General features: G+C 46.8%; 1 pseudogene; it reads left to right on the top strand.

Moving 5' to 3' along the window:
• The first annotated feature begins 1,584 nt into the window (after nucleotides 1-1,584).
• Nucleotides 1,585-2,202, top strand: LOC110485218 (polyadenylate-binding protein 1 pseudogene; annotated as a pseudogene).
• Nucleotides 2,203-14,953: the final 12,751 nt, after the last annotated feature.

The following is a 14,953-nucleotide window of genomic DNA, read 5'->3' on the forward strand; positions in this document are numbered from 1 at the left end:
TGAGTGTAGTCTGGTCCAGGAGTGTGTAGGTGAAGGGAAAGGCTCTGGAGCAACGAACCGCACTTGCTGTCCCTGCCTGGCCGGTTCCCCTCTTTCCACTGGGATTCTCTGCCTCTAACCCTATTACAGGGGCTGAGTCACTGGCTTACTAGTGCTCTTTCATGCCGTCCCTAGGAGGTGTGCGTCACTTGAGTGGGTTGAGTCACTGATGTGATCCTCCTGTCTGGGTTGGCGCCCCCCCTTGGGTTGTGCCGTGGCGGAGATCTTTGTGGGCTTTACTTGTCTCAGGATGGTAAGTTGGTGGTTGAAAATATCCCTCTAGTGGTGTGGGGGCTGTGCTTTGGCAAAGTGGGTGGGGTTATATCCTTCCTGTTTGGTCCTGTCCGGTGGTATCATCAGATGGGGCCACAGTGTCTCCTGACCCCTCCTGTCTCAGCCTCCAGTATTTATGCTGCAGTACTTTATGTGTCGGGGGGCTAGGGTCAGTTTGTTATATCTGGAGTACTTCTCCTGTCTTATCCGGTGTCCTGTGTGAATTTAAGTATGCTCTCTCTAATTCTCTCTTTCTCTCTTTCTGTCTCTCCCTCGGAGGACCTGAGCCCTAGAACCATGCCTCAGGACTACCTGGCATGATGACTCCTTGCTGTCCCCAGTCCACCTGGCCGTGCTGCTGCTCCAGTTTCAACTGTTCTGCCTGCGGCTATGGAATCTTGACCTGTTCACCGGACATGCTACCTTTCCCAGACCTATTATTTGACCATGCTGGTCATTTATGAACATTTGAACATCTTGGCCATGTCCTGTTATAATCTCCAACCGGCACAGCCAGAAGAGGACTGGCCACCCTTCATAGCCTGGTTCCTCTCTAGGTTTCTTCCTAGGTTTTGGCCTTTCTAGGGAGTTTTTCCTAGCCAACGTGCTTCAACACCTACATTGCTTGCTGTTTGGGGTTTTAGGCTGGGTTTCTGTACAGCACTTTGAGATATCAGCTGATGTACGAAGGGCTATATACATACATTTGATTTGATTTTATTTGAGAGAAGTTCCCTCAAAGGAAAAATCTAGTTATTCTACTTGATTCTGTAAAATTATACTATATTTTAATATATTCTATTAATTTATCTTCTATCCTATTCTATTGCGTATATGGATGTGATTGAAAGGATTACAGTAGCTAGAATGTGTAATGGCGTAGCTGACTTAACTATGTTTTAGAATGTTGAAGAAATAACATTGGAGAGGATGGGAGGTTCTTGGGAGAACAAAAACCGGTGCAGTTTTAAAAGTATAGAAATGGTATCAGAAAGCTTTATGTTAGTATTTTTGTACCCTAACCTTGCTGATGGAAGCACACTAATAAAGTGGAAGGAGAAACAAATGTAAAATGTTGTTTTGATAGATTACATTCTTGATACACACTCTTTATGACATCACAAAGTGCCTGTGACATAGGGGTTCCAGAATCAAACTTGTTGACATCTCATGTGCTGGAACACTCATTTGTCTTGCATGCAAGGTATCTATCAAACTGTTTTACTGAGAAGATATTAGACTGTCAAATTTGTTAACCCTTGTATGGTCAACATGGACATGAGGGTGCCTTTGGTCTCCTTATATGTAGGTCATTTACATATTCTTACGAATGAACATACTTTATTCCATAAATTCAGTCCAAAAGGGACAATCCACTCAATTAAGGTCTACGAAGACAGGAAGACCCAACGATCCTTGGGATATACTGTAGATATATCAACTTTTACCAAAAGGATGTTGAGTCTGCCTTGGACAGTATGAAATGGAATGTGACTCATGTGGAATCAACAAGATCCTTCTCTGAAAAGAGCATCGTTGTGAATATTATCGTCAAGAATCTGGATAAGCCAAGCATTAGGGGACACATTTTATATTCTGTCCTCTAAGGTTGTTTGTGATACTAAGGGCATATCCCGAGGGTACGGTTATGTAGATTGCACAACCCAGGACGCTGTTGAACGAGCCAAGAGATTGAATGGTAAGATGTTGGCTGATGAAATAGTGAGCATTGAACCATTTAAATCATGTAAACAGCGAGAGGCTGAATTTGGATCCAGGGCCAAGGAGTTCACCTATGTGTACATCAAGAACTTTGGCATCAACATGGACGATGACAAACTGTGAGAAATGGTTGACATGATGAGTGTTTGTCTGATGTGTCTTGTGTAGCCTACTGTTGTATATTCTCTTCTTGTTTCGTGTCTGTTTAGTTGACCTTTTTATTGAGTTGAGGACGATTCTGTCCTTTTCAGCTCCAGGGACTGTCATGGTTGATCACAGCATGAAATCTAGAGGATTCGGCTTCCTCAGTTTCAAAAGGAAGGAGGATGCACAGAAGGTGAGAGAGGTCATCCATTATTGTCAGTGTCTAGATGTGTTACGGAGCTCAGTGTCTGGGAGACCAGTGTGTCATTGGAGTGCATCTGTCAGGCTGTGGATCAGACAAATGAGAAGCAGGTGAACAGGAGGTGGATCTATGTGGGCCACGGCCAGAAGAAATGCGCAACAAGCTCTCACAATCTCATGTCAGAATTAGACGTTTATCCATGTTTCTCAAACGTCAGATTTAGAAGTTGTTCCAAACTTAAAATTTAGAAGTGTTTAAAGGTTAAGTTTAGGCATTGACTCTGAATTTTTAAGGATAGGCATTAACTGTGAATGGTTAAGGTAAGTGTTAAGGTTTGAGATAGGCTTAAAACAAAAATCCAAAAAGTGGCCAGTTTCTACATCATCTCCCGACATCCTCAGATATGGATGGACATCTAATCCTTGTATCACCGGTGACCTGGCTGGAAATGCAAGTGCCAGACGTTGCTAATGAATAATATGGATGATAGCTGGGACGGTCATCATCTCCAGAAAGAGCTTTGCCACTTCGGAACAATCACAAGCACCAAGGTGATGATGGAGCACGGTTGAAGCAAAGGCTTTGGATTTGTTACGCCACCAAGGCTTTGACGGAGATGAACAGTCGCAGAGTGACCAACAAGCCGCTATCTGTGGCTCCAGGCCCAGCACAAGACCCTACAGCAGGCGTATCTGAAGAACCGCTGACTGCAGAGGATGGCTAGCGTCTTGGCCGTCCCAAACCCAACCATCATCAACCCCAACCAGCCTGCACCCGCCATTATGCATGCATGCAACATGAGTGCCTCATCCTCCTATCAGATGAGTGAGTATATCTGATGATGCAGCATACAGTGCCTTGCGAAAGTATTCGGCCCCCTTGAACTTTGCGACCTTTTGCCACATTTCAGGCTTCAAACATAAAGATATAAAACTGTATTTTTTTGTGAAGAATCAACAACAAGTGGGACACAATCATGAAGTGGAACGACATTTATTGGATATTTCAAACTTTTTTTAACAAATCGAAAACTGAAAAAATGGGCGTGCAAAATTATTCAGCCCCCTTAAGTTAATACTTTGTAGCGCCACCTTTTGCTGCGATTACAGCTGTAAGTCGCTTGGGGTATGTCTCTATCAGTTTTGCACATCGAGAGACTGACATTTTTTCCCATTCCTCCTTGCAAAACAGCTCGAGCTCAGTGAGGTTGGATGGAGAGCATTTGTGAACAGCAGTTTTCAGTTCTTTCCACAGATTCTCGATTGGATTCAGGTCTGGACTTTGACTTGGACATTCTAACACCTGGATATGTTTATTTTTGAACCATTCCATTGTAGATTTTGCTTTATGTTTTGGATCATTGTCTTGTTGGAAGACAAATCTCCGTCCCAGTCTCAGGTCTTTTGCAGACTCCATCAGGTTTTCTTCCAGATTGGTCCTGTATTTGGCTCCATCCATCTTCCCATCAATTTTAACCATCTTCCCTGTCCCTGCTGAAGAAAAGCAGGCCCAAACCATGATGCTGCCACCACCATGTTTGACAGTGGGGATGGTGTGTTCAGGGTGATGAGCTGTGTTGCTTTTACACCAAACATAACGTTTTGCATTGTTGCCAAAAAGTTCAATTTTGGTTTCATCTGACCAGTGTACCTTCTTCCACATGTTTGGTGCGTCTCCCAGGTGGCTTGTGGCAAACTTTAAACAACACTTTTTATGGATATCTTTAAGAAATGGCTTTCTTCTTGCCACTCTTCCACAAAGGCCAGATTTGTGCATTATACGACTGATTGTTGTCCTATGGACAGAGTCTCCCACCTCAGCTGTAGATCTCTGCAGTTCATCCAGAGTGATCATGGGCCTCTTGGCTGCATCTCTGATCAGTCTTCTCCTTGTATGAGCTGAATGTTTAGAGGACGGCCAGGTCTTGGTAGATTTGCAGTGGTCTGATACTCCTTCCATTTCAATATTATCGCTTGCACAGTGCTCCTTGGGATGTTTAAAGCTTGGGAAATATTTTTGTATCCAAATCCGGCTTTAAACTTCTTCACAACAGTATCTCGGACCTGCCTGGTGTGTTCCTTGTTCTTCATGATGCTCTCTGCGCTTTTAACGGACCTCTGAGACTATCACAGTGCAGGTGCATTTATATGGAGACTTGATTACACACAGGTGGATTGTATTCATCATCATTAGTCATTTAGGTCAACATTGGATCATTCAGAGATCCTCACTGAACTTCTGGAGAGAGTTTGCTGCACTGAAAGTAAAGGGGCTGACTAATTTTGCACGCCCAATTTTTCAGTTTTTGATTTGTTAAAACAGTTTGAAATATCCAATAAATGTCGTTCCACTTCATGATTGTGTCCCACTTGTTGTTGATTCTTCACAAAAAAATACAGTTTTATATTTTTATGTTTGAAGCCTGAAATGTGGCAAAAGGTCGCAAAGTTCAAGGGGTCCGAATACTTTCGCAAGGCACTGTATATGTAAATGATGGAGTCAATGTTGATACTACTCCCATAGCATTTACCTTGAATGTCTTTTTAGGAAGAATACTGGCTATTGTCATTATCACATCTCTGATCATAAATATATTCTCCCCAGCTTCCCAGGCAGCCATAGTGAGCATGCCTCAGAAAACCTCTCAGCAGGAAATGAATGCCCTGCTTCAGGTCCACATGCAAAAGCCTGCTGTCCATGTCCAGGAGCCTCTGACTGCTTCCATGCTGTCAACCTTATCCCCTGAGAACCCAAAATAAAGTATGTGTGAGTCTGGCATCCATCTCTCTTTTCAATTCACTTCCTCATTCAAGAACTTGTGACCATCCATTCCATGGTCCTTTCTGATGGTTTATTTTATTCTCCCTCCCTCCAAGTCAGACACTTTACCTCCTGATCCAACCCCCCAATCTGGCTCCAGAAATCACATGCATGCTCGTGGAGCTGGAAAACTCTGAGCTGCTCCACATGCTGGAGTCCCCACAGACCCTGCACGCCAACCTAGACTGAGGCACAGACACGGTCTCAATGGGGATAGTCAGCTCAGCCTCGATCTATGTTGAGCAAAACAAAACATTGTGGTGTTGGCTTTAGCAATCTTACTGGAATAAACACCTCCTCAATTCCTGTCATTATTGAAAGAGATTGTGATATCTTACATCTCAAAATAGGGTTACTTAATGTTAGATCCCTCACGTCCAAGGCAGTCATAGTCAATGAACTAATCACTGATCAAAATCTTGATGTGATTAGCTTGACAGAAACATGGCTCAAGCCTGATGAATTAACTGTTAAATGAGGATTCTCCTGGTTACACTAGTGACCATATCCCCTGGGCATCCCGCAAAGCCAGTGGTGAGGCTAACATTTATGACAGCAAATTTCAATTTACAAAAAAATTAAATACATTTTTATTTTGAGCTTCTAGTCATGAAATCTATGCAGTCTATTCAATCACTTTGAAGAGCTACCATTCCTCACGGAGTTCCCATAATTTATATTCAACCTTGTAGTCATGGCAGATAACATTAACATTTTTGGTGACATTAAATATTCACATGGAAAAGTCCACAGACCCACTACAAAAGGCTTTCGGAGCCATAATCGACTCGGTTGGTTTTGTCCAACATTTCTCCGGATCTACTCATTGACACAGTCATACCCTGGATCTAGTTTTGTACCGTGGAATAATTATTGTGGATTAAATGTTCTTCATCATAATCCCTGACAATCGGACCACGATTTTATTACATTTTCAATAACAACAAATAATCAGCTCAGACCCCAAACAAGGATCATCAAAACCGTGCTATAAATTATAAAATTCTCGGACAACCCAAAGATTCCTAGATGCCCTTCCAGACTCCCTCCACCTACCCAAGGACATTGGAGTACAAAAATCGGTTCACCACCAATCTGAGGATTTTAATTGAAAATTCCGTAATACCTTAGATGCAGTCGCACCCCTAAAAATCTGGACCCTGATCTCTCTTTTGATGAACATATCAAGAATATCTTCGTAACATTTCAAAAATTATAAACTTTTTGTACCAAAATTATACAGAAAAGCTAATCCATGCTTTTGTCACTTCTAGATTAAACTACTACAATGCTCTACTTTCCGGCTACCCAGATAAAGCACTCGATAAACTTCAGTTAGTGCTAAACAAGGCTGCTAGAATCCTAGAACAATTTATAATTTTACTCCAGTGCTAGCCTCTCTACATTGGCTTCCTCTTCAGAACTAATTTCAAGGTTTTACTGCTAACCTACAAAGCATTACATGGGCTTGCTCCTACCTATCTCTCCGATTTGGTCCTGCCGTACATACCTACATGTACGGTCACAAGACGCAGTTCTCCTTATTGTCCCTAGGATCTCTAAGCAAACAGCTGGAGGCAGGGCTTTCTCCTATAGAGCTCTGGAATGGTCTGCTTATCCATGTGAGAGACGTAGACTCAGTCTCAACCTTTAAGTCTTTACTGAAGACTAATCTCTTCAGTAGGTGCTATGATTGAATGTAGTCTGGCCCAGGGGTGCGAAGGTGAACGGAAAGGCACCGGAGCGACGAACCGCCCTTGCTGTCTCTGCCTGGCAGGCTCCCCTCTTTCCACTGGGTGTCTCTGCCTCTGACCCTATTACGGGGGCTGAGTCACTAGCTTACTAGTGCTCTTCCATGCCATCCCTAGGAGTGGTGCGTCACTTGAGTGGGTTGAGTCATTGACGTGATCTTCCTGTCTGTTGATATCCCTCTAATGGTGTGGGGGCTGTGCTTTGGCAAAGTGGGTGGGGTTATATCCTGCTTGGCCCTGTCCGGAAGTACCGTCAGATGGGGCCACAGCGTCCCCTGACTCACCCCTGTCTCAGTCTCCAGTATATGTCCTGCAATAGTCTATGTGCCGGGGGGCTAGGATCAGTCTGTTATATCTGGTGTAATTCTCCTGTCTTATCTGGTGTCCTGTGTGAATTTAAGTATTATCCCTCTAATTCAATTCAATCCCAGAGCTTTATTGACATGGGAAACATATGTTAACATTGCCAAAGCAAGTGAAGTTGATAATAAAGAAAAGATAAATAAACAATACAAATGTACAGTAAACATTACGCTCACAGAAGTTACAAAAGAATAAAGACATTTCAAATGTCATATTATGTCTATATACTGTCATGTACTGTCATGTTGTGTCTTGTCTCTGTCCTTTCCCTTCACCCTGTCTCCCTCTGCTGGTCGTTGTTAGGTTACCTTTTCTCCCCCGCTTTCCCCCAGCTGTTCCTTGTCTCCTCTAACTACCCATTCACCCCGTTTCCCACCTGTTCCCTTTTTCCCTCTGATTAGGTCCCTATATCTCTCTCTGTTTCTGTTCCTGTCCTTGTCGGATTCTTGTTTGTTGTGTTTCATGCCTGAGCCAGACTATCGTCATGTTTGCTGTAACCTTGTCCTGTCCTGTCGGAATCTGCCGGTCTATCTGAGCCTACCTATGTTTGGTTATTAAAGAAGCTCTGTTTAAGTTAGTTCGCTTTTGGGTCCTCATTCACTCACCATAACAGAAGAATCCGACCAAGAATGGACCCAGCGACTTCGGATCCTCTCCACTCAGCCGTCGGGATCCAGGGAGCGATGCTAGGCAGACACGAGCAGGAAGTGTCTGCTGCTCGACATGCCGTTGAGACCCTGGCCACCCAAGTCTCCAACCTCACAGAACAGGTTCACCATCTCCGCCTCGATCCACCGGCCACTTCCAGGGCTTTCGAATCTCCGGAGCCCAGAATCAATAACCCGCCGTGTTACTCTGGGGAGCCCACTGAATGCCGCTCGTTCCTCACCCAGTGTGATATTGTGTTTTCTCTCCAGCCCAACACTTACTCCAGGAGCACTGCTCGTGTCGCCTACGTCATATCTCTCCTTATTGGACGGGCTCGTGAGTGGGGCACGGCAATCTGGGAGGCAAGGGCTGAGTGTACTAACCAGTATCAAGACTTTAAGGAGGAGATGATACGGGTTTTTGATCGATCTGTTTTTGGGGAGGAGGCTTCCAGGGCCCTGTCTTCCCTATGTCAAGGCAATCGATCCATAACAGACTACTCTATTGAGTTTCGCACTCTTGCTGTCTCCAGTGGCTGGAACGAGCCGGCCTTGCTCGCTCGTCTTCTGGAGGGTTTCCGCGCAGAGGTAAAGGATGAGATTCTCTCCCGGGAGGTTCCTTCCAGCGTGGATTCCTTGATTGAACTCGCTATTCGCATTGAGCGACGGGTTGATCTTCGTCACCGAGCTCGTGGAAAGGAGCTCGCGCTCTCCGTCGCCTCCCTCTCCGCATCACTACCATCTTCCTCTGCCGGCTCGGGTGCTGAGCCCATGCAGCTGGGAGGTATCCGCATCTCGACTAAGGAGAGGGAACGGAGAATCACCAACCGCCTCTGTCTCTATTGCGGTTCCGCTGGTCATTTTGTCACTTCATGTCCAGTAAAAGGCCAGAGCTCGTCAGTAAGCGGAGGGCTACTGGTGAGTGCTACTACTCCTGTCTCTCCTTCAAGATCCTGCACTACCTTGTCGGTCCATCTACGCTGGACCGGTTCGTCAGCTTCCTGCAGTGCCTTAATAGACTCTGGGGCGGAGGGCTGTTTTATGGACGAGACCTGGGCTCGGGAACATGACATTCCTCTCAGACAGTTAAAGGAGCCCACGGCCTTGTTCGCCCTGGATGGTAGTCCTCTCCCCAGGATTCAGCGTGAGACGCTACCTTTAACCCTCACTGTTTCTGGTAATCATAGTGAAACCATTTCTTTTTTAATTTTTCGTTCACCTTTTACACCTGTTGTTTTGGGCCATCCCTGGCTAGTTTGTCATAATCCTTCCATTAATTGGTCTAGTAATTCTATCCTCTCCTGGAACGTCTCTTGTCATGTGAAATGTTTAATGTCTGCTATCCCTCCTGTTTCCTCTGTCTCTTCTTCACAGGAGGAGCCTGGTGATTTGACAGGGGTGCCGGAGGAATATCACGATCTGCGCACGGTGTTCAGTCGGTCCAGGGCCACCTCTCTTCCTCCACACCGGTCGTATGATTGTAGTATTGATCTCCTTCCGGGAACCACCCCCCCCCCCCGGGGTAGACTATACTCTCTGTCGGCTCCCGAACGTAAGGCTCTCGAAGATTATTTGTCTGTAGCTCTTGACGCCGGTACCATAGTCCCCTCCTCCTCTCCCGCCGGAGCGGGGTTTTTTTTTGTCAAGAAGAAGGACGGGTCTCTGCGCCCCTGCATAGATTATCGAGGGCTGAATGACATAACAGTGAAGAATCGTTATCCGCTTCCTCTTATGTCTTCAGCCTTCGAGATCCTGCAGGGAGCCAGGTTTTTCACTAAGTTGGACCTTCGTAACACTTACCATCTCGTGCGCATCAGGGAGGGGGACGAGTGGAAGACGGCGTTTAACACTCCGTTAGGGCACTTTGAATACCGGGTTCTTCCTTTCGGCCTCGCTAACGCTCCAGCTGTCTTTCAGGCATTAGTCAATGATGTCCTGAGAGACATGCTGAACATCTTTGTTTTCGTTTACCTTGACGATATCCTGATTTTTTCACCGTCACTCCAGATTCATGTTCAGCACGTTCGACGTGTCCTCCAGCGCCTTTTAGAGAATTGTCTTTTTGTGAAGGCTGAGAAGTGCACTTTTCATGCCTCCTCCGTCACATTTCTCGGTTCTGTTATTTCCGCTGAAGGCATTAAGATGGATCCCGCTAAGGTCCAAGCTGTCATTGATTGGCCCGTCCCTAAGTCACGCGTCGAGCTGCAGCGCTTTCTCGGCTTCGCGAACTTCTATCGTCGTTTCATCCGTAATTTCGGTCAGGTGGCAGCTCCTCTCACAGCCCTTACTTCTGTCAAGACGTGCTTTAAGTGGTCCGTTTCCGCCCAGGGAGCTTTTGATCTCCTCAAGAATCGTTTTACATCCGCTCCTATCCTTGTTACACCTGACGTCTCTAGACAGTTCGTTGTCGAGGTTGACGCGTCAGAGGTGGGCGTGGGAGCCATCCTTTCTCAGCGCTCCCTCTCTGACGACAAGGTCCACCCATGCGCGTATTTTTCTCATCGCCTGTCGCCGTCGGAACGTAACTATGATGTGGGTAACCGCGAACTGCTCGCCATCCGGTTAGCCCTAGGCGAATGGCGACAGTGGTTGGAGGGGGCGACCGTTCCTTTTGTCGTTTGGACTGACCATAGGAACCTTGAGTACATCCGTTCTGCCAAACGACTTAATGCGCGTCAGGCGCGTTGGGCGCTGTTTTTCGCTCGTTTCGAGTTCGTGATTTCTTATCGTCCGGGCTCTAAGAACACCAAGCCTGATGCTTTGTCTCGTCTCTTCAGTTCTTCAGTAGCCTCCACTGACCCCGAGGGGATTCTCCCTGAGGGGCGTGTTGTCGGGTTGACTGTCTGGGGAATTGAGAGGCAGGTAAAACAAGCGCTCACTCACACTCCGTCGCCGCGCGCTTGTCCTAGGAACCTTCTTTTCGTTCCCGTTCCTACTCGTCTGGCCGTTCTTCAGTGGGCTCACTCTGCCAAGTTAGCCGGCCACCCTGGCGTTCGGGGTACGCTTGCTTCCATTCGCCAGCGTTTTTGGTGGCCCACCCGGGAGCATAACACGCGTCGTTTCGTGGCTGCTTGTTCGGTCTGCGCGCAGACTAAGTCCGGTAACTCTCCTCCTGCCGGCCGTCTCAGGCCGCTTCCTATTCCCTCTCGACCGTGGTCTCACATCGCCTTAGATTTTGTCACCGGACTGCCTTCGTCAGCGGGGAAGACTGTTATTCTTACGGTTGTCGATAGGTTCTCTAAGGCGGCTCATTTCATTCCCCTTGCTAAGCTTCCTTCTGCTAAAGAGACGGCACAAATCATCATCGAGAATGTTTTCAGAATTCATGGCCTTCCGTCAGACGTCGTTTCGGACAGAGGTCCGCAATTCACGTCTCAATTTTGGAGGGAGTTTTGCCGTTTGATTGGGGCTTCCGTCAGCCTCTCTTCCGGCTTTCACCCCCAGTCTAACGGTCAAGCAGAACGGGCCAATCAGACTATTGGTCGCATCTTACGCAGTCTTTCTTTTCGTAACCCTGCGTCTTGGTCAGAACAGCTCCCCTGGGCAGAATACGCCCACAACTCGCTTCCTTCGTCTGCGACCGGGCTATCTCCTTTTCAGAGTAGCCTCGGGTACCAGCCTCCGCTGTTCTCATCTCAGTTCGCCGAGTCCAGCGTCCCCTCCGCTCAGGCTTTTGTCCAACGTTGCGAGCGCACCTGGAAGAGGGTCAGGTCTGCACTTTGCCGTTATAGGACGCAGACTGTGAGGGCTGCTAATAAGCGTAGAACTAAGAGTCCTAGATATTGTCGCGGTCAGAGAGTTTGGCTCTCCACTCAGAACCTTCCCCTTAAGACGGCTTCTCGCAAGTTGACCCCGCGGTTCATTGGTCCGTTCCGTATTTCTCGGGTCATTAATCCTGTCGCAGTTCGACTTCTTCTTCCGCGATACCTTCGTCGCGTCCACCCGGTCTTCCATGTCTCCTGCATCAAGCCCGTCCTTCGCGCCCCCGCTCGTCTTCCCCCCCCCCCCCCCATCCTTGTCGAGGGCGCACCCATCTACAGGGTCCGTAGAATTTTGGACATGCGTCCTCGGGGCCGTGGTCACCAGTACCTCGTAGATTGGGAGGGGTACGGTCCTGAGGAGAGGAGTTGGGTTCCCTCTCGGGACGTGCTGGACCGTGCGCTGATCGAGGATTTCCTCCGTTGCCGCCAGGTTTCCTCCTCGAGTGCGCCAGGAGGCGCTCGGTGAGTGGGGGGGTACTGTCATGTACTGTCATGTTGTGTCTTGTCTCTGTCCTTTCCCTTCACCCTGTCTCCCTCTGCTGGTCGTTATTAGGTTACCTTTTCTCCCCCGCTTTCCCCCAGCTGTTCCTTGTCTCCTCTAACTACCCATTCACCCCGTTTCCCACCTGTTCCCTTTTTCCCTCTGATTAGGTCCCTATATCTCTCTCTGTTTCTGTTCCTGTCCTTGTCGGATTCTTGTTTGTTGTGTTTCATGCCTGAGCCAGACTATCGTCATGTTTGCTGTAACCTTGTCCTGTCCTGTCGGAATCTGCCGGTCTATCTGAGCCTACCTATGTTTGGTTATTAAAGAAGCTCTGTTTAAGTTAGTTCGCTTTTGGGTCCTCATTCACTCACCATAACATATACAGTGTTGTAATGATGTGCAAATAGTTAAAGTACAAAAGGGAAAATAAATAAACATAAATGTGGGTTGTATTTACAATGGTGTTTGTTCTTCACTGGTTGCCCTTTTCTTGTGGCAACAGGTCACAAATCTTGCTGCTGTGATGGCACACTGTGGTATTTCACCAAGTAGATATGGGAGTTTTTCAAAATGGGGTTTGATTTCAAATTTCTTGTGGATCTGTGTAATCTGAGGGAAGTATGTGTCTATATTATGGTCATACATTTGGCAGGAGGTTAGGAAGTGCAGCTCAGTTTACACCTCATTTTGTGGGCAGTGTGCAACATAGCCTGTTTTCTCTCGAGAGCCAGGTCTGCCTACGGCAGCCTTTCTCAACAGCAAGGCTATGCTCACTGAGTCTCTAAATAGTCAAAGCTTTCCTTAAGTTTGGGTCAATCACAGTGGTCAGGTATTCTGCCACTGCGTACTCTCTGTTTAGGGCCAAATAGCATTCTAGTTTGCTCAGTTTTTTTGTTAATTCTTTCCAATTTGTCAAGTAATTATCTTTTTGTTTTCTCATGATTTGGTTGGGTCTAATTGTGTTGCTGTCCTGGGGCTCTGTGGGGTATGTTTGTGTTTGTGAACAGAGCCCCAGGACCAGCTTGCTTCTCCAGGTTCATCTCTCTGTAGGTGATGGCTTTGTTATAGAAGGTTTGGGAATCGCTTCCTTTTAGGTTGTTGTATAATTTAACAGCTCTTTTCTGTATTTTGATAATTAGCGGGTATCGGCCAAATTCTGCTCAGCATGCATTATTTGGTGTTATACATTATACACGGGTGAAATTTGTTGCAGAATTCTGCATGCAGTCTCAATTTTGGCGACTGGACCTTTTTTGGAACACCATTATTTTTGTATTACTGCGATTTACTCCAGGGGCCCAGGTCTGGCAGAATCTGTGCAGAAGATCTAGGTGCTGCTGAAGGCCCTCCATGGTTGGTGACAGAAGCACCAGATCATCAGCAAATGGTAGACATTTGACTTCAGATTCTAGCAGGGTGAGGCCGGGTGCTCCCTCCGCTCCCGGAGGAACTGAGCCCTAGGATCATGCCTCAGGACTACCTGGCCTCATGACTCCTGGCTGTCCCCAGTCCACTTGGTCATGCTGCTGCTCCAGTTTCAACTGTTCTGCCTGTGGCTAGGGAACCTTGACCTTTTCACCTGACGTGTTACTTTGTCCTAGACCTGCTGTTTTCGTCTCTCTCTCTCTCTCTCTCTCTCTCTCTCTCTCTCTCTACCGCACCCTCTGTCTTGACCTCTGAATGCTCGGCTATAAAAAGCCAACTGACATTTACTCCTGAGGTAATGGCCTGTTGCCCCCTCTACAACCCCTGTGATTATTATTTGGCCCTGCTGGTCAACTATGAACGTTTGAAGAACAATCTGGACTTAAACGGCAATGTACTCTTATAATCTTCACCTGGCACAGCCAGAAGAGGACTGGCCACCCCTCAGAGCCTGGTTCATATTTAGGATTCTTCCTAGGTTCCTGCCTTTCTAGTGAGTTTTTCCTAGCCACCGTGCTTCCACATCTGCATTGCTTGCTGTTTGGAGTGTTAGGCTGGGTTTCTGTTTCGCACTTTGTGACATCTGCTGATGTAAAAATGCTTTTATAAATACATTTGATTGATTGAAGGTGGAGGATGCCTCCGCTGTCTACGAAGCGTGGCCCAAGCCAAAACACCTGCCCCAGTGGCTTGAACATTCTATATGGCATTTCATTTTGCAAACATGACAAGCATTGGACAATAAACAATGTATTTGAAGTGAATACATGATTGACTTTGTCTTGTCTAGAGGAGGTTAAATTGAAGTTTAGCTTAAAACGTTGAAGTAGTAGGAGCCAGAATAAGAATGTGTGTGTGTTTGCTTTCCTGTGTGCATGGTGCCACAGCCCTTCTCTGACAGCCCTGTGGTCCTGTATCCACTCCTCCAGTTCCTGGGACAGATGTAACTACCTCCAGCCTCCAGCACTATTCTCTATTACAGCAGATCTAATTAGCCATCCGTATCAAAGGAGATGTCAGAGTGACGTTGCCGGCTGTTCTGTCAGACCAGCTTACAGAACCGGGGCCTGAACTGTTGTCCTGTCGCCGTGGTACATAGCTAGCTATAGCTCTATAGTGGGCAAACATCCAGCTTCATAGTGGCATGGGTTGTGTCCCAAATGGGCCCTGGTAGTGCACTAAACAGGGAATAGGGTGCCATTTGGGCCACCATGCACAATGCTGTATCTGGGAGCGCTAAAGGAGTGGTTTAGTCTACAGTTTCATTGTGTGTCCCAGCCAGGCCTAATCTCTGTTAACCCAGAAGTCAACTCTTGAGTCAT

This window comes from Oncorhynchus mykiss, chromosome 13 (assembly GCF_057628025.1).
Source record: "Oncorhynchus mykiss isolate SJ-2025 chromosome 13, ASM5762802v1, whole genome shotgun sequence".
Classification (NCBI taxonomy): Eukaryota; Metazoa; Chordata; class Actinopteri; order Salmoniformes; family Salmonidae; genus Oncorhynchus; species Oncorhynchus mykiss.